This window comes from Lathamus discolor, chromosome 7 (genome assembly GCF_037157495.1).
Source record: "Lathamus discolor isolate bLatDis1 chromosome 7, bLatDis1.hap1, whole genome shotgun sequence".
In the NCBI taxonomy this organism is placed as follows: domain Eukaryota; kingdom Metazoa; phylum Chordata; class Aves; order Psittaciformes; family Psittacidae; genus Lathamus; species Lathamus discolor.
The window spans coordinates 8484227-8510206 of NC_088890.1; the positions used below are offsets into that span (position 1 = coordinate 8484227).

Below are 25980 nucleotides of genomic sequence, written 5' to 3' on the forward strand. Positions count from 1 at the left end.
CACCAGCTACTAAGAAGGAGAAAAAATGACTGTTACCGCTGAACCCAGGACACTCCTCAATTAATTACTGTGTGAATGTATTACTTCAACTTGTTCCAGCCATTTAAATCAAACAGCAGTACTATTCCAACTTAGTCATAATGCGCCTTGTTCCAGTCTGCTTTCTAGAGCACTGCCCATGAGCACAGCAGTTGATGAGGATAACAAGCATGTGCTGAAAACTATCTTCTATACCTGAGTTACAGGATTTGTGTCTAAAAAGAAATATTTTAATGTTGTTCTCCATTTTTAACACCTGACATTGAGGAAATTGGGAGTTTCAGGAAACCAGTTTCTGATCAAACACCTTGTAAGACATCCCTTATTCATGCAAACTTAAAATTAATATTCTATTATAAATTTCAGTTACAGGAATTGAAATTCAAAGAAGAATAGAAGTACCAGTCTTCCTGTTCTTTAGTGTCAAATTTCTTAATAAAAATTCTATGGCTAAAGGAAAAAGCTGAATAAATGAATCACTCACAAGGCAAACCCAGGATATGACAAATTATAGGACAATACTTAATTTTATGCCAGTGACCAAATAGCATATTTTCAGTGACAGGCTTGTCATCATTATTAAGAACTTCCCCTGTCTCCCAGTCGTGAAGAAACATGTTACAGACAAACACATTAATCTTTCCACACAGTACAATGTAAAACCTTAATTACAACCTCATGCTTTCCCCCACAAACACACAACATACTGCAGACCTAAACTGTACATATGTCAACCCTGAATATCTGTGGATGTTCTCGTAGTTAAGGTTTTGTGTTGAACTATGAGTAAGATCACTATATTTGAAGGGGTTGGGTTTTATCCCTCAATCAAACATCCATCCCCGGCAGTGTTCAAGGCCAGGTTTGATGGAGTCTTGGGAGACATGATTTAGTGCGAGGTGTCCTTGCCCATGGCAGGGCGGTTGGAACTAGATGAACTTAAGGTCCTTTCCAGCCCTAACTATCTTATGATTCTATGATTTAGAAAAGAACCTAGGAAATCCAATCTGTTCTCATGGATTTAGGGCTGTGGGTTTGTACACATATAAGGACACCTCATACAGAGAGGTTTCTAGCAACGGAACTAAATTCTCTTTAAGTTAAAGACAGTCCAATACAGAGGTGCAGTTCAGTAACAAAACCACAAAATTATACAATCAGCACACTCAAATGCCACCTCTGTGTCAATCTTTAAGCAACACTTGGTTTCAGAAACAGGACTCAGCTTCTTAGTATTCTTCTGTTTTCCCAATACCTTAGTCCAACAGAAGCTTGGACAAGAACTGAGTGAGACTCAGTCCAGATAAAACAAATGCTTTCCAGGAAAGTAAAACAATTAGAGTAACTGAAGGATTTGGGGTTAAATGCTTTCTTTTTTCCTTTTTTTTTTTTTTTCTCTTTTAATTCACTGGCACAAGTATTGGAACCCAGTTTTCCCCAGGTCTCCCATAAATATTAGGTGGTATTTCTTTTTTTCTTTCCAGAACATTATTGCAATATCTCTGGAAGGAGAGATGGACTGACAGTCAACAGGTTACAACATCTTACTGGAAGGTGAGTGATGTGAATTCAGACACAAACAATCAATTAAAATTAGGTCGGTACCCCTTCTTCTGTAATGCTGTGAGAACCGAAGCACTGTCTTTCTTTCTCCTATGAGAATGAGTGAAATAAGTGAAACGAAAAACTTCTCAATTGCTTTAAGAAAGAAACCCCTTCTTCCCATCACTGGACAAACTGAAAAGTAATTACGTAGCTGTAAGTGTGGAAGCTTATTTGATTAGTAAAATGTGGCCACATGCTGAATCTTTTACTAAAATAATTTTAATTCCTGCCTGTTGCTGAACTTGATTGCACTTTACAACTCATTTTCTATTACAGCAAGCCTGTACTGGCCTTCTGCTGCTGAAAAATCGCAGGTCATCACTTCATTTGACCTCCATCCTGTATTATTGCAAAGCTATGATTAAGTATTTCCCTTGAGATCACTAAGGCATGTCAGTCAACGTACTTCAACATTGCAAGCAAGGATTCCCATGGTTTTGTTCAAAAAAGTGCAACTTAATAAATGAGGCAACAGACAAGGACTGGGTAGTGAAATTTGTCTGCACAGTGTTCAATAGACATAATGTGAGGTACCTTTCACATACGAAATTGTAAGAGAGAACTGAGGACCATGACTTTATTTCTACTTCCCTGGGATACATGCAGCTTGACTTTTTTTGCCTATCATTAGTGGTCCTAATATGATATGCTGCAAGATATGCAACAAGATATGCTGCAAACACTAAAGCTTCTCAAGTCAGACAGAGAATGCCAGAAAAGAAATTCGTAACTACGGAACACAGATAAAAGTAGTATTTTCTACTCATTTACACAGATTTTAATGAAAAGCTGCAGGTCACGCTACTGCTTCTCTTTTATGGATACATGTGTCTGAAAGGCAAAATGTTTGGGGTTTTTGTTTCTAAAATATTTTAAAATATTATAAGGGGACAGTAAAAAACATGCTGTCTACAGTGCTATGCTGAAATGTCATGGTTCATCAATATTTTCCAGGGAATAAACTGGAACTACTTAGTTGCTCCTGTTACCTTAGAAGAAATATATTTCCACAAAATAATTCAAAAACCTTATTGAAAAACTGCAGACTAGAGACCTATTTCTGTGCCATGCTCAGGCTCTGTAACTGTGCCTTGCAGCAAAAGCACTATGCTCAGCATCCTACAGGACACATTCAGCAGATCAGCCTCTATGAGATGAGACTTTGCTATCAGGTTCTGGTCATTTTTACAGGGTTTTAGTAAGACAAAGATCAAAAGAAATGTTTGTCTCTGGTCCTCTGTAGATTTACATCACTTCAACTGCCAATATTTCTTAATTCACAATGAAACTCTGCAGGGCACCCTTCATAAATATTTATTCAAAAAGTTGGACAACTGAATTTTAGTACTATGCCAAGCTATAAACTAACTGAAAGACTATTTGTTCTTCCAGTGTACAGATGTCAAGGTAGCCAACTTCCTCTTCATGTAGGAAATCTACAGGCATATCGTTTCTTGTATTTATTTATTTATTTTAGTAACTTACTACTAAGTCAAATAGTTATCACTTAGACTACTAACTGTGCTGGAATTCAGATTGTGTGGTAGGCTCACTATTTATATTGTTACAGGATAGACCTCAATCTCTTCTTGAACATGAAAATTACATATAATGAGTAATTTCCTGAATGGAAGATTGCTTTATAGAGCTATTTATCCATTACAGTAAGTTATTTTTAGCAATTAAGTGAAATAAAATTCCCACCAAAAATAGGAACCATGCATATTCTACAGTAGTTTATTTACTTAAATATTATGTAAGCATCATGCATTCAAGAAACCTATGTTATTATCATCATCTACTTTGTGTCATATGAAATATCTAATCTTTGGTTCTTATGTTATACTAAACTCAGAGGTGAGTAATTCCACCTTAAGAAAAATGTCACTAATAGACTCCATAGACGTGTAAATGGTATTAAAAAGGTCAAAGAGACTAAAGTCTGGCTTTCATGAGGTCTCACAGCTACAAGGCGTTTGTCTTTGTTGTTGGTGCCAGTTAAGGCATGTCTGGCTTATTTGATCCCCCAGATTAATACAAAGAAGATATCTGAACTGTGAAAAAAAATACACAACAGGAAGCTTAAATGCAGCCATATGGACCATCTGATTCTTTCAACCTCTTAACAGATGAGGACTGAAATAACTTCCTTTGCTTATTAGCTAATTAAATCAACCTAACAGTGTATAAAAAGGCTATAATAAAACTGACTTTAACCGTAACCTCCAGCTATGTTCCATTAAGTCTCACATTCAAGGTCATCTAACCATACAGTATACAACATATTGCTAACTGAGGTATAAATATATATTCTCTCAACTTAAAAATAAAAAAAACTTATTTTAAAACTATTGCAGTTAACCAAAACATAAGAAAACATAAAAAGTACTTTAAAAATATCCACTAATCTCTATTTAAGATTTTTCACCAAGATTAATAACTTTTGGGTGCAATTAATGCAAAGTCACACCTTAGCCACTATTAAACTTTCTAGCAATGACTATGTGACAGTACCTATAGTATCTAAAACAGCTTTCTTTTTTTTGCTGTTGCTGTTTTTTTCAACACAAGGAACAGTCATAAGCAAATCGAAATCTCTTTTTTAAAATAAAACGTGTGCTTTAATGTTGTGCCTTCAATGCATGCAGATACATACTCCTTCACAATAGCTGCTTTACATGCTGCTTATTAGGAAATCTAGTGCCCTCTTTCTGATGCACAGCTAAATGATTACATTAAAAACATAACAGTGATTCTAATGCATACATATCTCCAGGACAACAGGTCCTTTTTCAGTTCTTCCTTTCCCAAGTTCAGATGAATTTTTAATTAATACAGCTGAAAGGATGCCGCAAAATACATTCTCTGAACTAGAGCAAAGCTTTATGACTCTTTCCCAAATGACTGAAAGCTCCTTTACACCCTGTTATCTCCAAATGATAACTGTACATTTCAATGTGTATTTATTTCTCCTAGATAGGAATAGCTAAAGCATATTTCCACAACATATGACTTCCATTAGAAGATGTGATGAATGACCCTCTCTCAGCAGCCCAAGGAAGAGCTCATCTGAGCATACTGAAGTAACATGACTACAGTGAATTTTTTCCTCACGTCACCATATATTATCAAATTGATATGCACATTAATTTTGTGGGGGTATACCATAGTGCCTGAGTAAAAGTAAGATTAATCTCCAAAATATGGTTTTCGAGAATGGTATTTCTCTTTACTGATTCTTTAAAACAACTCTTCCTTAAAATTTGAATTAATTACAATTCACACAATAAAGCTGCCAAAAATTGCTAGTGATATCCAGTTTGTTTTAATGAAAGCCAAAATTGCCACAGACTTCACTGTCTTTTGTGCTGTCATTTTGAAAGCAGTGAATATGAGAAAAAAGCAGCATTTAGTGTCCTATGAAACACCAACCATTTGAAAGAAGAAAATCATCCTTGCAATTGAACATATTAACTACATAATTTTACCTCAGCTACAAAAGGTGATATTCACTGAGGCCATGAAGAATCAAAGCCAAAGTACCCCGGCTCACTTAGGTTTGCACTAACTTGCCTTGACAAAGTTGCCAGTAAGAAACTAGAGGGAGGTACTTCCGTATTTATTTCATGTTAGTAATTCCCAAGAATGTGGATGGACCAAGGAAGTGGTATTTGTAAAAAAAAGCAGGTCTTCTGTGGTGACGTTGAAAGAAACAAGGACAATGGGTTACAGAAAATGGGGAAGTCATATTCCATGGACTACTTATTCTCTTACCACCAGCATTGTGAGCTGGTTTACTGTGAGTTAATGTGGAAAAAAGGGTACCATTCACAAAGAAACGAATTAGCTCGCTGGAGTTCATTACTCCACAAACAAAATATATTCTGCTACAAAGTTTTGAATGACAGATCAGGCAAAGTTAATGGACTGTCAAAGATTATGTACCAAAGGAGGGTTTAATGCCACACTTGGCATCACTTAGTTTCCATTTATGAATTTGCATTTCCAAATCTCTCTAAACCAACAGGCACTGAAAACACTTTCTTCTTACAAGATAAAATGTACTTAGAGAGAGGACCCAGTTTTTAGACAGAACAGCCTTTTATTTAAAAACAATACCTTTCAAGCTGAATATAGTTATTGCCATAGTCATCTGCTACATCTGAAATATTAACACTCTAGTTTTTCAAGCCCCAAATTTGGAAGCTTGCCTGTACAGCCCAATTCTCTTTAGCATTTCAAAATTCACAAGACTAAACATCCATTAGTTCAGGAAAAAAACCAACCATTACACTCCTAGCTTTTTATAATTTGCCTGGTGTTTCGGCTGGTTCACTGCATTTTGTGGCTTACTAACAAGAAAACAGTAATCATACATTTCAACTTTGGATACACAGAACTCCTCAGTAACTACTACTGTTTTGTCTGGATTTTCAGAAAATGTAGGGTTACTTTTCCTAAAAGCCGTAATTTTTAAATTATTTTTATTTAACCTTTACTTCCTGGACCATTTGAGGCTTTTCACAATGAGCCAGTTCATCTTTAACTACAAAATAATAGTCATGAAACATCCTAGAGCTGTTTAGTTCACCAAGATTATGGGAATAAAGAACTTATCATTATGCATGTTCTACATATATATACACACATGTATTTTCTAGGAACATTGTATTCCCCACTCAAAGCCTGTGGAAAAACTTAAGAATCATTTCATAGTGATCACATATAGGATAGCACTTACATTTTTTTTTATATTTCTTTTGGAAGCCAAAAAGTGAGGAAAATAACGGTTATGAAATTTTCTCACAAGTTGCCAAGACAGAACTAACAACAGAACTAACTCTCTCCACATAGTGCCCATGATACTATCATTTTCCTCCTCATCTTTTTATCATGCAAGCTGATATGCTTGAACAACTTATTAACGAAACAGGATGAAGACCAATGGCTGGTGAAGCAGTGAGATACCTGTTTCAACTGAGCAAGCCATGGAAAAACATCAGTTACAGTACAAGCTCCTATGTTACCTTTTAAAAAATACCCACCTGGGTAAATGAGTTCATTTCCACGTATGGTAGCAGCAGTAAGCAAAAGAAAACATTAAGAGGCTACACTGCAGGAAGAGATCCTGATTTGATGTCAAAACAACTAAATAAGCAAACAGATTGATCTGAGAATCAGAGAATGCTGAAATGCCTAATGTATCTGTTCTATTACAGAATGTGCAGACATTCTGCTGAGATGTTTTCAGATCCTGTACTAAAGCGGCCCATAAAAATGTTCCTAATGTTTTTTAGCAGATTACACAACTAGAATTTGCAGAATGGGTAGTGTTGATTACAGCAAAGAAATTATTTCCCCAGACTAAAGCTGTCTTTTATCTCCAGTCACTGCAAAGGTGACTTTTTTTACTACTATCTACCCAAACTGAAAGACAGATGCTACTGTAAACCAGCAAACTGCAAATGTTTAAGTACATAATGAGACTGTTTTATAATACCAGATATCAGCTGTTAAAAACAACCAGGTTTTCTCTTTGGTAAAGAAACAACATTACAGCAAATATGTGCTGCATATAACAATGAGCAAAGAAAGTTGGTTTGAGTAGTGAAGAGCAGTGAGGAAGCAAGAGTGTTCTAAAAAGGAAACTTGTTTTGCGTGCACCAGTTGTGCTTGCAGACACAAACCATATCAGAAATAATTCATGCAAATGTAACAAGTGATGCCCTAACAGCATTCTTTTTCTAATTTGCTACAAATTAGAAATGAGCATGTGTGGAGTTCCTACCCCCTGTAGGCTTGTTACCCTGTCATATCTTAGAAAATTATCCAAGATTGACTAGTGTAACCCTCCAGCTGCTGCTTTTCTGAACCCTAACACTGCATCCAAGGAATTAGTGCTCCCTATTACTTCCTAGATAAGACTGAACTCTATCCCCTGCACACTCTCCATCCTCAACACTAAGATTCAGCAGAGTAGCTCTCCAGCTCCTAATTCCTCTGACTTTAATTTTTAGAGCTACCTAAAGTACACTGCCTTTCATGAGACTAATGCTCACTGTGGCTCTAAGCATTCCTGCAAATACTGACCTAAAAATTAATGACCACTTCCTCCCCTTTATAGTCTGTACATCCTTCCTCCTGCCAATGTATCCAAAATCCTAACCGTCCTCTAACACTCTTTGCTGTACATAGGAGGAGAAGACGAATTTGTTTGTACTGCTTATGTTTGCCCTCATTTTGTATTTGCAAAATACCCAGTATTCAGCAAACACACTGATTTTTCAGCTCATGGTTTTGTAAGTCTAACCATAAACTTCATTTCAAAGGTTTAGGTGAGCACAAGCAGATCTACGTATTACAAAGAAATCCCTATTCCCTGCTGACTCTCACCACTAGCCTCAGTTGCCACAGCACTAAAGATCCTGCAAAATGGAGCTGCTCAACTTCCATCCTTCTAAATCTTAACTGCGTATTTTCACTTAAGTATCATGTAAGGAATCACCCTCATCCCCTCATGTTTCATAGTAAAACTACGAATGTAATTGTAAATCAGTTACTATCAAAATGATCTGTTTTAGAAAAATCCTTAAGCATTATTTAAAGACTTTAAAATAACTTTGATGCTTTTGACAGAACTAGGCTAGGAAGCAAATACAAGTACAAACAGATTAAAGGAGAACAGTCACCTCTAGCAGAGTAGAAACATGCAGTGTTGAAGAGATAACTTCGTAACCAGACTCAGCTGCAGCCAGAACAGGGTGTGTTGGAATGGAGGCTAAGACATGCAAGAGGGCTGAATCAATCAGGAAAAACTTACCAACTTTTTCACTCCATCCACTGGGATTACAGCACAAAAGTTTAACACAAGACTTATTTACTATTGCATTTCCAGACTAACTTAAAAACATGTCCCATTCAAAATAAATGAGTAACAACATGGTTGAGATAAGCCATTTCTAAAAAATAAAAACAGTCAGTGTACCCTACTCCATTTTGTCTGCTCTATCCTAGTAATACTTCAGTACTACTGTGTTAGCACAAGGCTGCACTGTCAACAAGCTTGAATTCATTCTAGGAAGAATGTATAAAAAAATAATAATACAAAAACTATGCTATAAGCCAAGGGGAGATTCCCAGTGCTGAAATAAGCTGTCAGGAAATCAGTAAGAAAACTCTAAGCTGCAGTGACTTACTATGATAGCATGTGAGCAGCAGGATAACACAAACTTTATACTACTTGAATGAATTCATGCTTCAAGATCATCTTATTGACAATATTACATAAAAGAATAAAACAATATTGGAAGTTCAATAATCCAGTCAAGTAATTTACTTACTAGGTTACTCTTTCCATATTACTGAGGTCTCATGCCCACAGGACAAAAAACTCCCCGCTCTCTAGTTCAAGTCCCTTTCATTGCCAATCACTCAACACAAAGTTTAAGCAATACTATTTTGCTAATGTAAATATCAGCAGCAGCATCAAAATTATCATATAACACAGAAGTTACATAATCCTACTAAAAATAATGAGTGAAACCGCATTTGCAATACAAAACCACAAGCACATACATACTGACTACAATACAAGAAAGTAGTGTACATTTCCTTGATTAGGAAAACATTTTAGCCTTGTTTCAACAAAACTAATACCATAGCTCTGTATGCACTAAGATCTATACAGTGCCGGAGACCAATGGTGCAAAATGCTGAAGTGTGAACAACTGCATTTCTATCATGACAGCTGATTATAAAATGTGGTGTTTATTCAAATTTTAAGTTACCTGCAGGAGGACAGAAATGCTTCTGGTAAAATGTGGTAGGATTAGAATAGACTATATTCATTGGAAGGGACCTACAATGATCATCTAGTCCACCTTCCTGACCATTTCAGGATGGACCAAATTAAAGGACGTTATTGAGACCATTATCCAAATGCCTCTTAAAAACATTGACAGGCATTCCCTTGTGCCCTATCACTAGATACCAGGAAGGAGCAATTACCACCTTCCTCCCACTTTCCCTCCTTGGGAAGCTGTGGAGAGCAATAAGGTTGACCCTCAGCCTCCTTTTCTCCAGACTGGAAAAGCCCAAAGTTCTCAGCTGCTCCTCACAGGAGATGCCTTCCAGCCCTTCACCAGCTTTGCTGCTCTGCTCTGGAAGCATTCAAGCACCTGAACATCCTTCTTAAATTGTGGTGCCCAGAACTGCTCACAGTACTCCAGGTGAGGCTGCATCAATGCTGAGTACCGTGGGATAATGTCCTCTTGACCAGCTGGTTACACTATGTTTGACACACCCCAGCCAGGATGCGGTTTGCCACCTGAGCTGCACAACAGTGATATGGTCAGACAATACCTGACCTAGAATAGGATCTGCCAGAAAAAATACGCTTTCTAAAAAAAATTAACTATAAGGGTAGTCTGTACAGCATTCATACTTAACGTTATTGATCTGTTAATAACTATGCTAAAACTGCATTTACTGTCTCACAAAACAAAAATTCAAGCCTGATAAAGATATGCAGCTGCAGCAGATTGGGCCATACTGCTTCCAGGTAAAATGGCCTCAAATTTCTGCTCAGAAAGTCAAGTTTGGGGATTAGTATCTCTCTCACAATCAGTTATTTACTGGCAGAACTTCCTAAGCATACCTTGAAGAGTCAGTTGCTCACACAACTACAGATAACTGTCTCACAAAACAAAAATTCAAGCCTGATAAAGATATGCAGCTGCAGCAGATTGGGCCATACTGCTTCCAGGTAAAATGGCCTCAAATTTCTGCTCAGAAAGTCAAGTTTGGGGATTAGTATCTCTCTCACAATCAGTTATTTACTGGCAGAACTTCCTAAGCATACCTTGAAGAGTCAGTTGCTCACACAACTACAGATACTCCACTGTCTCTATACATCCGTCCTTCTTTAGAAACTCTGGATTGCATTTCCTTAACACTTAATTCACCTTCAACATTCTGCTTCTTTACTATTATAGATCCATGAGGCGTACTTGCAGAATTCCCACATTGTAGCACTGTCTACTGTGTTTTTACAATACATGTTGAACACTCTTACCAACCATTTCCCAAGCGGTATTATATATTTAAACTGAACTACGACCACTGGGACAAAGGCATATACCTTTTCAAGTCCAAAACACCTTTACCATTCACTCTCCTCCCCGCTTTCTCATTGTATCTTTGTGTCCCCTGGCTTGTACTAAAGTTGGTTCATTCCACTCATGAGTCAGAAACTGAACCAACATGTTGACAGTCTGGACAAGAACTGAAGGTGTGAGTATAAGACCAATTGTCAAGATGACATCTAAAAAATTTAGGATTAAAACTCTTAGGAGTCTTTACTCATCTAGATGCTTTCTTTTTTGATACCCAACTTTACCTACAGCTGCATGTAATCAGCAGATGATAATACTTTTCTACTATAAACCTCAGGTTAAACTGTGACTTTAAAATCTTGAGAAGACTGTAGAAGCACAGTGAATAGAACTAATATATCTTAAGATTGATTCCAGTATCATAAATACTGTGTTGAGTTTTTACTGTTCTTTTTCAGTCAGTTACCTTGATCTAACTTATACCATCAGATATATACTCAGATTCTAGCTATTACTGAATTTAGAATGCCATACATACTAGTTAGGAATTTTGGGCCCTGGCTAGTGTATATAACACCTAACTTCCCAAACTAAGCATTTTGTTCTTTAATGCTTATTACACTCTTGTTACCGTTTCCAGCTACTTTTAAATATAACTTCTATCAAGTTGTATTGTGAATTACAGATGTAGAACAAATTCTGTGTAACAAAAGCTATAGTCAATGCTCACTTTATAATGTAAATACTACATCGTAGCTGTATACAGTGTAAAATCCATACACTATGGAAGAAAATATTTTAAGTGTAGATGATCTTCAGGTTTAAAAGTTATAAAATAGCAAAGAGGGCACAAGCATACACACAGAGATCTGCTAAATCACAAGTATTTTAGTTACAGATTGGCATTACATTTCAGCATACTATATTCTCACTTTAACTTTGTTTTCCGTGTTGACTTTATTTTTTTTTTTTTTTATTTGCTTGGTATATTGAACCCTGGCTTGGAATAAATGGATTCAAATAAACACAATTCAGAGCCAGAATTGCCACGGGCACATATTTTTCTTTCAGTGGTCCTGGGAAGTGGTTTGTTAAGCTATTGTTCTCAATTAAAAACTCATGTGTTTGTTCAGTACAATATGGGTCGCTGCTTTGAGTGAAAGATTCCCTTGACATGGCAAAACCTCTAATTGTAACAAGTCTATGCCAAGTATGCTTAACCAGATGCAGCCCCGGGTTTGATTAGCAGCCACTGGATTCCATGTACAATCAGATAATGACGGTTCTGCTTCTCTGCTGAGCAAACATCCTCAGCTTTTAATCAAGTATGTATGTGTATCTATATATGTATGTACGTATATGTGTATATATCTAAAAACCTCTATACACGTAATTATGAGCAGCACAACTATTTTAAAACTACAGTTCATCTCAACTTATTTGACCTTTGACTGTTTAATCTTAGGAGGACGTGCGCAGTACCAACTAAAAATAAATGGAATAAAATATTTATTTTGGCAGATACCATATAGATATAGTAAAGAGACATGTGGTGCATGGAAATTTTTTACCGCACATGTAGAGAGCAGAAAAGGCTCTGGAATACATTTTTGTTTTCCCACTTGTGGGATAGCATCTATTGGGTAATGATGATATTAGAACTGCAAAGACACGTGCCATTTTGGAACAACATTCCAATACTCCTTAACTATGCCTGAGGGAAGGTGGTGAAGGTTGGTGTTTATTTTATATAAGAGTGGATATTAGCTAAGTTTGCTCATATGACTTCAAGAATATTTTGGAGTTCTGCTATTTGCATTTATTTTGGGTTTATTTGCATGTATTTGATCAGGGCTAATAAAACAAAGTTCTGTCCTTCTTTTTAAAGCCTGGACTTCTTATATTCCAAAAATCAATTGTTGAGGGATTCTGTTGTTTTAGATATTTAAGATAATCTCAGATAAAGTAAGAAATAAATATCCTTCTTCTACCCACTATACACACCAACATCCTTAATATTACACTGTTCTGCTCTGGTTTCTTTTGTTCAAAATCACAGAACTGAGTTCAAAAGACCAGTGCAAAAAAAGAATTAAAAGTAGTAAGTTCAGTCTAGAATGAATGCAAAACAAATTTTAAACAAACTAAATGAAGGGTACACTAAAGAGTGTTAGGGAGAAATTTTCCTGTATCTTTTAAATATTCACCTTCCACAAACAGCAACAACATATATCCCATGTACTGCCAATGGCATATTTCCATCTATACTACCATATGAAAGCATATTTATTTATTTGTATATAAACTAGCATTGTTCTTTCACTGAGAAGCATGTGTATGTAATTAGGTTCATGAAGTACATAAAAAACAATTAAAGCAACTAAACATAAAACTACACGAACAGTTGACACCATGCCTATTTTATTTTTTAACATGATTGCTGAAATTAATAGAAGTCTCAATTTAACCATCACTTCATGGACTCTGTATGTAAATACACTGGTGTCTTGCCTTCTGCAATTCCCATTCATCTTTCTCAAGATACAGGTAAGTCACTTGCATGTACTTTCTACCTGAGTTTTTAGACCAAAGCTGGTTCTAACACACAGTGTCAATTTTTCTATTATATTAATATGCACATAGTGAACGGGAGTGGGGAGAAACCAAAACCAACCCCAAACTATCCAGCTTACAGTACTGAGCTGCTAAAAATATGTGCCTCTAACAACAAACAGAAAACAGCAGAGAAAACATTTCTAATTTTCCTCACTTGCGCTTTTCCTTCTCCATTTTCGCAGTGAAAGTTAATTCAGTGCAGTATTCCAGACTGCAGTTACACTTAAAATTCTTAAAGGCTTTTAAGAGTAGCAGCATCTCTCATCATATGCTTCACACGGAATTTTCATCATGTAGAGAAATAGCTAAAACATGGTTGAAAAGCACTCAGAAGTCAATACGCCATTTTTATCTTTTTCAGCTGAACTTCTTTCTCATGTTTACTTTGCAAAGGAGAAGATTTGGAGGAAGGAGGAGAAATTATACTGCTTTGTATCTACATTATAGTACTAGGACTGTGTTACACTTCCACGTCATGCTACAGCGTAACACCACGGACACCTATCAGTTACTCCCTCCCAGTTCCGTTCTTGGTTCACGTATCTGTGCTGAATATTGTTTCCACCGCGTGGTCTTAATTTCCTAATATGCTGTAAATAAACCATGCTGTGAAATAAGTCACCTTACATTTACTTTAGGAGCTCATAATTTAAAATATGTATAGCAGTACCAATTAAATATTGAAGACTGCAGGTTTCACCTGATTCTAAAAGAAACACTCAACTCTAAGAAAACAGAATATTAGTGTCCACAGATATTGTGGGAGAACAGCAATCTCCCCACCTCACCTCCAGGAGGCATTACACCAGGCCACAGCTGCAAGATGAAGATACTCTTCTCATTGCTACTGCAATCTTGCTGCCTGTAGTATCCTGGTTGTTTTTTAAAGTAAATGGAAGTGTTTTTAAAATGTTTTCTTCAACACAGACATATTTTATAGGTGTGATAAAGCTGCGAAAAAGCATTGCAGAATTACATCTGCAAAACAGAAGTGAAGTTTTTGCATTTTCAGATTAATTAAAGAAGCATCCTGGAAAACTGGGCAGTTGAACACAGGGTCTAAGACAGAACAGAAGAGCACATACATTCTGACTTCCTAATTCCCAGCCATGTGCACCTCTCAATAAAACTGAGATAATGTGCAAACCCAAAGGATTCCCACGGAAGAGGAAGAGACATTTCCAACACTGCATTCCTCAAGGGCTCTACTAGTTGTGGAGAGTTGTGAAGAATACGAACTGACACTGTGTAGCAGCTCACCCTCTGGCACCACTGGCTGTATACCTCAAGGACAGTTCTTGCAATGCAATACTAAACGCCAGTGGAACCATCAGTAAATGTTTCTGCCTGGGAAAGGAAACAGCCTTATACTGTACCCTGAGGATAAAGAAATTTTGGCTTTGCTAAACCATGTATGTGTCTGCATAAGAGAATTCCACGCTCAACAGACCTCCACTGAGAAAGTCCTGCCACCAGATGTTTAAATCAAGGGATTGTTAGTGCACCAGCTGATCTCAATTGCTGGTGGTGGTAGTGGAGGCACTTTTGGCTCTCTTCTTTGAATTGGGCTGTTGTCTCCCTAGGTGGGGCTGTCATTTTAATAATAGATCATTGTATTTCCCAGTAGGAGGCCCACTGTCATGACTTGAAGAAGGATGGGGAGAATTAAGCTCCTGTTTAATATTGTGTAGTTATGTCATATCTCACAAATAGCATTGTTTTACTCCACAGTCCGTGGAGGGATCTTGTGCCTAGGACTTATTTGGAAGAAACAACTTTCAGACTTGCTTACAAAGAAGAGTTAGCTTATAAGCCTGCGCATACAAAACCTACAGAATTTAGGAACACTGACAGACATCTGACATATTACCAAAAAAAAAAAGTAAATCGTAGTGCAGTGTATGTGTGGTCTACTGAATTGAAAAAAGGTTTGGTAGCCAGGAACAATTCAGTTCTTCCCTACTTAGCTGTACTATGTGGCTAAATGAATGTCAATTACAAAGCAGTTCTAACCCAAGCATCACATACACTATATATGTACTTCATGGAGTTAAAAAATCTCATTTAGCTAAATGAATGCCAGTGTGATGAACAGAGATACATATTTGCATTCCCAAACCCCAGATGTGTTTCTGGGGAAATGCACAGGCAGTAAAGTAGGAAATGCACAGCCTGAAGTAGTGTGAAATTCATGTATTGCCTAACCCTCAGATTGAGAAAAACTCCAGTAAAAAGTTTTTCATTTACATGAATAGAAGTAGTTTTATACCTTCATTTATTTGATGAAGTGAACTACTACCCCTCTACCACGCAAGAATGCTTCAAGAATACGTCCATTATGATAATTTAACAATTATTAAAATACTTATCTATAAATAGGTAGGTGATGTTGCCTCATGTTCAATGCTGTTCGGTTCCCACAGCTTATTATTTTAAAATATTACCTTAGCTGCAAAACATGCCATTTTCAGGCATTTATAACACGCATTTTCAATTCAGATATTTTGCCTCTAACTTTTTTACACATATTTACAACTCAAATGTATTAGTGCAGCTGTTAGGGAACCTGTTTATCACTTTCATCACACATTATGCTTCTGTACTTGGAATACACGATGTAAATGATGTGATTCAAAAAAATGACAGGAATCAGGAACTGAGTAAAATTCTACTACAATGTAATCAAAAACTTTAAAAGTACGACTATTCACACAGCCATAACCTTTTCAAAAGTTTGATGTAACTAAAACACATTTTATTATTTCTTCTATTACACATTGACAATCTTTGTATTCTGCTTTTATATAGATAAAAACCTTTTTTTGTTCAATATTCATTAAGAATTCTTCACAGATATCTTTTAGCACACAAGTCAAATGTCAATAGAATAAAATGAATGTGTGTATTATTTACAACACTTAGCAAACACAATTCACGGATTAAAATAAAGTATAACTTGTCCAAGAGGACTTAATCCATTAAAGACATCGGAAACCAGCTTAATTTGTCAGAATGGCAGCTATTAACTCTGCAAGGTTATGCAAATACGGCAGATGATTGAGAAAGTGCAGGCCATCCCTACTGTGTCAAATATAAATAAACTCTGTATGAAACCGGCAGCTAACAAATTTGTTGTGTAGAGAAGGCAGGTAAGGAAACACAAACACTTTTATCCTTTAAATAGGAACAATTTAAATAATTCTACCAATGTTGTTAATGTTTGCAAAATTATACAAGTACGTTTGTTCTAAATGCTAACACCCTTCTTGGTCTCTGAGGTTCCCCAGGGGGACTAAGGCTTCAGAATCTCTTGACACTCTGTCTGTGTGGAACTGGCATGTCAACTGGTAATTACAGACCTATAGGAAGTACTTAAACATAGTCTTAAGTATAAATTTAGATAAATGAATAATATTGCTAATGAATAATATTCCTGACATGGAAAACCTTTTTATTTCAAAAGTATGTGATTTCCCTGACTCCATCAGGTCAACAGCTGTTTTTAAAAGCAGTAATTCATGAACCTATTAGCAGAAGGAGGCTAAAGGATCTTTCACATCACTGACAAACAAATACAAAAATCTATGTGTGTGCGTATGTGTTTTATAGATGCAGACAGACACAGACAAGTTGCCAAAGATCTTGCAAAACTTAATGAAGAAAACTCTGCAGTGAATCACCCAGGTTTACAAGTCAGTACCTCACTGTAGCAATTTCAAATGTGTGTTGTGGCTCTCTATTGCTATTGTTATCTGGATCTTCCATGCATAGAAGCCCTTTTTTCTAAACAGGAGTGTGGATAAACACTTCATCAAAGAACCTGTGAAGGGGCAGAGTACATCACCTTGGGAAACAAACCTAAATGCCTTTGTAAGAGCTGCTAGTAAGCAGAAACTAGGTCATTAAAAGAGATACAGGAACATGTAACTCCGTGATTAGTATTTATGAGGGAGGAAGAGGAAAATGAGAGAAGAAGCACCCATTTGAACAATGGTGAATGGTTGGATAACCTGAAATACTGGAGAAAAATTACACTGTACAGGAGTAAGATCATCATGATCTATTATGTTGCATTGGGGAAAGAGTCAGGCATAAATTTCATTACACTAAACACATGTGCAACTAGTTTTACAATACTGCTTTTTGATTGTTTTTCCTGGAACAATTTTTAGTCCAACTCTTAAAAAAAGTGGGTCACGTAACTAGCCACACAATCCCAAAAGAAGACTACAAACAGCTTTGAGGTAATTGCTATATATTAGGCAGCATATCCAAACAGAAGGTCAAAGAGAAGATAAATTGTGAGAGAATGCTTGAAGCAGGCTCCTAGCTTTCACTGAGCAATTTCAGAAGGAAGACAGAGGGAACAAAGTTGTTTACATCCTCTGTTTTTTCAGTGCTAGATTGCTGAACTCTTTTAGACGACTGACCCCCCCCCTTAACTAACTTTATCAGTTCCAGTTATCATTACAATTGAACAACCCCTAGTACCTCTTGACCAGTGACCTCTGCTTCTTTCCAATCGTGCATCTCACTTTTTTTTTTTCGATCTTACTTAACCTCATGAAAGAGAATCTTTCTAAGGTTGAATTTTTCTACAACCACCCCCACCCAGCTTCTCTTCCCTGTCTTGCTATTTTCAGCTTCTGAAAGGGCATTTTCTCCCACCCCAAATTTGCAAATTTGTTCCTCTTTCAACACTACCCAAACAACTTACATAGCATGAACTTTTCCTATACTGTCACGAAAGTCCATCCTTGGCTCACTTTTCCTTAGGTTGGCCCCAACTGTGTGAAACAGGGGAATTTGCTACCAAACTCCAAATAGCTAAGAATTAATAGAATAAGACATTTGATCTACAGTGGACTACAACATGAACAAAAGTATAAACCACACAAGTTGCTCTTCTCTACCACATGAAAAACAGTTACCAAACACATTAATATATTTTTCACCATTAAAATGCTTAAATAATGTTTGCCCAAATAATCCAAGATAGACTCTTCCTTTTATAGATTCCTTCCGTTGCCTCCCCCCCCCAATCCCATCCCAAGAACTCAGTCTACACATTCCTGCTAACAACTTTTCTTAAAAGGCAGAAAAAGATATGGAGCCATAGGAAATGCTCCTCTGAAGTTTCACTAATGAGGAAGCAGATCTTAAGGCTCGTGCTGCTATTGGGCTCATTTGTATTTTTTATGAGCTGATGTACTAGTGGGTAGAAAAGAGACAGACTCTCTACTGGCAGATTAATCAGCCCTTTAAGGGTGCCTGCTATTAATTTTGGTTATTCATCTGCACATCTGTCTCTGCCCAACTGCGTCATGACTATTGCTCCTTGCAGCTCACTTCATTTGCCCAGAAGCTTTTCACCTCTGAAATCTGTCAGCTTGTTTTGCTGCCTTCCAAGACCTGAACTCTAGTAATAATCTAGTTGAAGATTTTTCATTTCCATTAGCAGGAGTAAAATTATCTCTGATACTAGAAATTTTAATGTAATAGCTATTGACCACACATTTATTCACCGTGTTACTGACACTATGGTTCTGGACAGCAAACGATACTTCTCTTATTTTCCTTAAGAAAATATGCCTTGCTAACCCCAGACTGTCCTAGCTGTGACTCTAAGGGAGACAGTTGCACTGTCAAAAAACTCTGAATGGAACACAGCCTAAATCCTCCATTGCCTTAAAATTTCACAGACAATTCCCTTATCTTCTAATGGAAACTAGCTAGTACCATCTTTCAGACAAAAGATTCTGTCTCCTAGGGTGGAGACAATTTCCCTTTGTTTTGACAAAGCTTGTCTCTCTTACACATCTTAATGCTAAAGGAACAAGGCATGTGATCTATATAATGTCTTCACTTTCATCTTCTAGAATCTGACTACAGTAATTAACTTCGGATAGTGACTACCACCTGCCTACAAAGTGTAGTACAGTATCCTTTCAGAAGGAATACACAGTACAGGACTGCGCAGTTAACTTAAGCTTTGCTCCTGTCCCACTATTGCTTTGTTCGCCTAGGCCACTATAGGAGTTTTCCCCAGCATTCAATACATCCGACTAGTAGAAGCCTGAAACTTGCTGTTCTTTACATTGAGCTGCTATAAACTCTTGCCTATACAAACAGAAAACTGCTAATATACTGTATATTATCCATGTCTGCCCTTTATGAGATGCCAACATGACTGCTTTGTGGTTCACCTGATTTAGAAATAAATGATGTAGCAGAGTTGGGATTAGATCATATCAAATACATTTTGTTTGCATTTTTCTTTGCTTTCACATGAATTCTATGTTAGAAGTACTTACGGTCTTTCCCACCTAAGAAATATGCTCCAACCATAATGGGCAATGTCAGAAGAACCACCTGATACAGAAACCAGTTCTTTTCTTAATGAGGCAGGATGTCTGCTCTCGACATGAATCTTTTATCTGGTGCTCATTCATTCTTTCACTTTTCTTATCAGTCTGAGAGTTAACCATCTGAAGGAATATGACTGAAGAAGACTTTCTTCCTCTCATAGTTTTTCCAGATTCACAAAAGTACAAGGTTCTCCAAATAGGCTATTTTCCTTAAACACTCTTTAAGGACGCTCCCTGCTTGCTTTGTGATGCCAGAATAACACAAAAAAGACCCACAACCACTGCACTTGTCTGTGGACTACCATTCTCTAACCTTTCAATATTTTCATTTTTTCTAGTAATACTTAATACCTATTTAGGCAAATTTGGTTATTTACACAGACACTTTAGCATTTAGACTCACCTAACTCAGGTGGAAGCAGGCACACTACAAATCTCTAACCAGTTTTTACAAATCCTATCACATCATGCCTCTTCTTGTGCCACAGCAAATTGAGCCACTTTATGTAAACAATAGGCAAAACAGTCTGTTCAGATGAATTAGTTCTGTCATAGGGCTGATTTGCATAGGATCAAAGAAAATAAACAGCCATAGATATCACTTATACTACCTCAAAACCTAGGTGCTTTTAAAAATTGCAGGGTAGGAAACAAGCTGTTTCCTGTATGTGGCTTCCATATCACCTATGTCTGGGATTTTTATATGCCTTTCTATAGACTGAGGTAGACAACTATTATAATCAAATTTCAGTAAAGGATGCACACATATGGTGACCATTACTTAAAACAAGCTAAAAATTTAGTTTTGTGAACACTTCTATGAGCAAATTCTTTTCCTACAGTAGTAACTGAAGATCACCTGAGACTGACTGTCTCATCTTAGTGAATATTAATTTACTTTTTGAGATCTGAACAGACTCCACAGAACACAATGTTAATATGAACATCACTCCTTGAAAAGATTTTTCTCCTCCTAGTGTCTCCTATTGATTCAATAGTCATTATGGACTGTGAGATAGTATTTTCCCAAAAGTGAACAAAACAAAGTAACTTATTCTGTGATTTCTCTGTCTTTCTGCCATGTCCTACACAGGTTGCTGTGTGATACTTCACTGTTCAGAAGAACTCCCTCTGTGTATCAGTATTCTATGAGGAACATTAAGAAGGCAGCTGCAGATTAAGGTTTGGTCTATCTTCTTGGATGTGTGTTGCCTCTGAACTGAGAGTTAATAAAAATACAGATACACCACAGAACAGAGGTTTTATTTCCAAGCTTCCTGTGATTTTTAAAAGAAAAAAGCAATTAAAAGTGTACGATTAGGTCTTAAATTAATCTTTAAAATAGCCCCTGAAATAGGAGTCAGACCAGAACAAACAAGCTTCTGATATTTACTGCCAAGCATACTAGTAAACATGATAAAGAACTGCACCCACCTTGCAACATTTATATGCAAAAAACTAACTTTGAGACACCAAATTACAAGGACCAGCCCCAGTTGCACCACCTGTGCATTCCCAGACATAGGTGAAATGATAAATATGACAAATACATACCAGCCCTGAAGTTCTACTCCTTTTACATATCAGTATAATCTTTATGGTAAAACTACAAAGCCTAGGTGTCTCTGAAAGTATTATATAAGAGGTGGTTTGCTTTTGGGAAGAGAAAACAAGAAGAATTTTGATAAATTTCTCTGTTAAGGGAATGAGGAATGAAAAGGAATAGAAGTTACTTAAGTGACTCAAAGTACCTACAATATTTTTTGAGGGGAAAAAAAAAACAACGGATAGCTAGGGAAAATATGAACAGAAGTAGGAACATGGATTCAAAGAGACATCCCAAATCACCAAACCTGGTTGCTTCTAGAAACCAGAAATGGGTAAAATTAAACCACAAATTCATTTGTAAGGCATAAAACTTACTAAACCCGATGTGTTTTTATATGCCAAAAATCAGTAATTGCATGTGGAAGTCATTCATACTGCCCCAATTAGTACTCGACAAATGGCCCAGAAAACAAACACGGATTCTTCCTTTGAAAGGGCATCTGAGCCTTCTGCCTAACAGAGAAAAGTATTATCAAAAGAAGAAAATTCACATATATAACAATGGTGGACCAAGCTTTCTGCTACATGGTTCCAGCAAGGTAAAAATTTTGTTAATGGGACACACAGTGTCTAAGTACTTCAAACAATACTTGTGGTCAATGGATTTTCTTTATACTAAACTTTCGTGCCTATTTTCAAGAGACTTTTGTTTATTTGGGTGGGGAAACCTGCTCAAAAACTGGAGCTCCTGCCTGAATCAAAACATGTGACTAAATGTATCACTTCCCAGTGGCAGAATAAACATCTGGAATCATTCTAAGTAAGCTTCAATTGGCACGCTGCAGTCACAGGACCCCCCTAATGTTGCACAATGCAAAGAACATTCTGGAAGCACACAGGAATAATTCTGGCTTCCTTGAGTTTTATTGATATGTCTGAAAATGCTAACAAGATGCCCAAGCAATGGCAATCCAAGAAGTATTTGATTCAGTACTACACTAAAAATAGCTTCAGAACTGTACAATCCTCAATTTAGGAGATAAACCTATGTTAAAGCACCAACAGAGTGAACAATAAAGTGTCTTAGTTACTTAATATAATTTCACAAGTAAAGTAGCCAAAATATTGGGACATTCCTCTTACTAGCACGTTCTTTATTTTTTGTTTCTGATAAGTGAGTTACAAACATGAAAATAATGTTGTAGGGTAACTCAAAGGGAAAATAAACACCAGTTTTAGGCAATGAAATATGTTTATCATTAATTACATGAATTTAGTTAAAAAAAAAAAAAAAAAAAGAAAAAAAAGGATATACTATAGCCCAGTTCAGAATTCCTAATGCATGGCCTTCACGGAATTCTCTGTTCTTATTAGTGGGTTTCACAAATTATAGTGGCACTATGCCTTCCTCAGGGTATCACTTTGACATGGGACAAGAGTCCTTCCACTGAATATTCAAAAATATAAAATCACAAAAGTGATGGGTTCATTTTCTGACCAAATAAAACCACTCTTGAAATATTTCATGGACATGTATTGACAGCTATCTTTTCTCAGGTGTGAAAAACTTGTAAAAACTCAAGAGAGCTTAAAGTAGTTTTCATTAAAACAGCTTTAGTTCACAAACAAGAAATGGCAAGAAGCAAGTGCAAATGTAAAATATGACAAATATTTCTATTAGGTGAAAAGTCAGTAATACTGGTGCAACTGAAAATTCAAAACTTACATTTAAAGAATCTAATTTTATTGAAAAAATATACAGTCCAAACAGCAACAAGATTTTTAGAGTTCACATCTTCCATCATTCTACTTATCTCTCTAATTTCAAATTAAAGCAAACACTGTTGCATTTATATTAAAGCTGCTATTTTCTAAAGATAGATAGCCTTCAGCTTTAAAATACATATTGTTCAAAATCTCAGCAAAAAAATACTTCTGCTGTCAAAGAATGAGTCATTTTTTTCTTCCTCATATGCTGGTTGTGATCCGCATGTATTTTATCAAAATTAATCCTTACAAAACAGTAAAATCAATAGAAAAGAATCTAGTGAGAGCCATCTGCAATGAAGTATAGAATGAATGCTGTTAATCTGCTAAACAAGGGAAAGGAAATCCGGGGTGGACTGTCTGCTGGGAGAAGCAACATCATACATTTAAATCAGCATTTTCTTAATTAAGTTGAAATCTTGAAACAGTGCATCATTTGTGCCCTAATATTTTCTGAACAAAAATAAAATCACTGTAACATGGATTTTGACATCTAATTCCACAGCATAATTAAAAGGTAGCAAACAAAAGACTATTGTTTACAACAAAATATGAGTTTGTGACATGATTACCTCCTTTAATTGGGGTTATTGTACCTTACTTTAGAGTTACAAATCATTATTTAAGCTAATAGAATTTTAGATTTGTTCAGCACTTTTGATCAGTCTCAGATCATTTCATATTGGTACCTACCTTTCTGCTCTGACTTTCCACAGCACCACTGAACCATTTGAGAGGTACTAAAATAATCAACATACATTCTGATCAGCAAAATTCCACCCACCATTCCACGTTCATTTTACGTTGGGTTCCTTGGATGCCCACCATCAATGGTCATGATAGACAGTTAGTATGCACACTTCCCCAAAACATGCCAAAATGTTGAATGTTCTCCATCAGATGCCTGAGCAACTCAGAAACAGCTCAAAAAAGCATTCTTAAATTTCTATCCTCAGACCTTCCTTCCTCAAAGGAATGAGCACTGAGAAAAAACAAGTATAGTTCAATTTATGTTCAAAAAATAACAGGAACAAAACACATACAAAACCCCCCACAGCCCCCACGGTTCCCCAGGGATGTACTTCTGTAGCAGTAGGAATCAGCACGCATTACTTTATAGCAGTACGTTCTGCATGCCTAGTTCTTTAGTATATAAAGTCACTTCATCAACCCAATTATTTCTTTTTTTCCTGTTTTTTCCCCCAAAGTAATTCTAAACTACTTTAAAACACCTTCATTACAGAAATGATTCAACCAGCACTGCTGCAAACCATGGAAATGTAAAAGCTGTTAAAAATGTATTAAATGCTGTCCGTGCCACAAGGGTACTAGTGTAAAATGACCTTAAGTTTAAAGGCTCCCTATGAAGGCAGAACAGTAATCTGCTCTGCTTCTCCTAATGAATAACAAATGGGCCTTCACAATTCATTTAGTTCAGTACAAGCTGCCATTACAACCCATTTTGTTTTTTTAACTTTGTGGTAATGTATCATCTTGCCTGACTCTATGTCATCTTCTTGAAGGTCATCAAAGGTATGTAACTCCACTCTTAATAACGAAAGAAAGGAGGAAGGAAAAAGAGATATGACAAATTTTGATGAAGCACCGACCAGTCCATCCTGACACACTGTATCACACAGTGAGGCTCATGCTTCCTACACAAAAATGCTTCCTGTATTGTGAAGAAAGTCAGAAAAACACAGAAGTTTTCCAAATAATTCTGTTTTTTCAATTAATAACTAAAATACAATACCTGGGAAATAATTATTTGGGTTTGTATTTACTTACTCTTGATATTTGTTTGCCCTAAAATATAGCCTGAATATGAGCAGTCAAAAAGATATGAAAAGACCACAAATATTTATCTTTATTTCACAGGTATTTAGAAACATGTATTATGTTGCTATGGACAATTAGCCTTTTATCCAATTTTAGTTGGTAGTTTAACTCACCCACCCTAAGGTTTTAATTATCCCCTCAGTCTGCATGCTTAGGCCTCAATTCATGCAGCTGGAAATCTGCCTCAGTGATGTTATAACCTTGTTAATGTAACAAAAGAGGAGTTTACTTAAAACTGTACTGACTGTGGACTTAAGCCAAATTTACTTGAAAGAGGAAAGAGACTGTCAAAAATCCTACAATAAACACAGAAATGCAGTTCTTTCATAACCTTCACCTTAATTCATATAGACAAGCAATTTACATGTAAGTGGATTCATATGGCCTGTGAGGGGCCTCCTCTCTGTAGCTGGACTATTCTTTGTACCCTACCCCCATCTTTAACAAAAAAAGCTCCAACAGCTCACTTTACAGAAATGGCACAGTATCTGCAATCTTTTTTAATCACAATAAAACATAATTAAGATAAACATTTATAAAGCTAGTCAGTATCAATAAAGGCAGCGTAATTTCAAGTTCAGCTAGTCCTTTGTCAAATACATATTTTAAATTCAATAAAGGTTTTATTTGAAGAGTGTAAAGTTGCACTTCTAATGAGGTAATAGTTACGTTAGCCTTAAGTGGAAGTTGCTTGTCATATACTGATATCCCCCCATTCATTTAGCTGCCAAATTACAGCAGGGATTTCCTAAGCTCATCTGTTAATTAGATTCATTTTTAGGCTAGATACTAACAAAAACCTACATTAGACTAAACAAGACATCATAGTTTTGAAGTGTTGAAGGGGGATCTTTCTGAGAGAAAAAACCCCTAAATTCTATTTCTTAATACAACTGTGAAAACACCGTAGGCAATTTTCATCCTGATTGGATCCTTGTAGTATTTTGTTTTAAGAGGGACCTGACAGGAGGGGTGGCTGTGGGTAACTGGGTGGTACACATGTATGCACAGCCACAAAACCCATAAAAGGTCTGTTTTCATTTCACCAGTTTTCTTGCAGTTGTTGACAAAATAATCCAGGTAGG

The 25980-nt window shown here is 36.4% G+C and overlaps 1 protein-coding gene across 1 annotated transcript in view; it reads right to left on the minus strand.

Annotated features, from left to right (window-relative positions):
• Positions 1-25980, minus strand: part of ERC2 (ELKS/RAB6-interacting/CAST family member 2) — a 491439-nt gene that overhangs the window by 187634 nt on the left and 277825 nt on the right. The window lies entirely within an intron of this gene.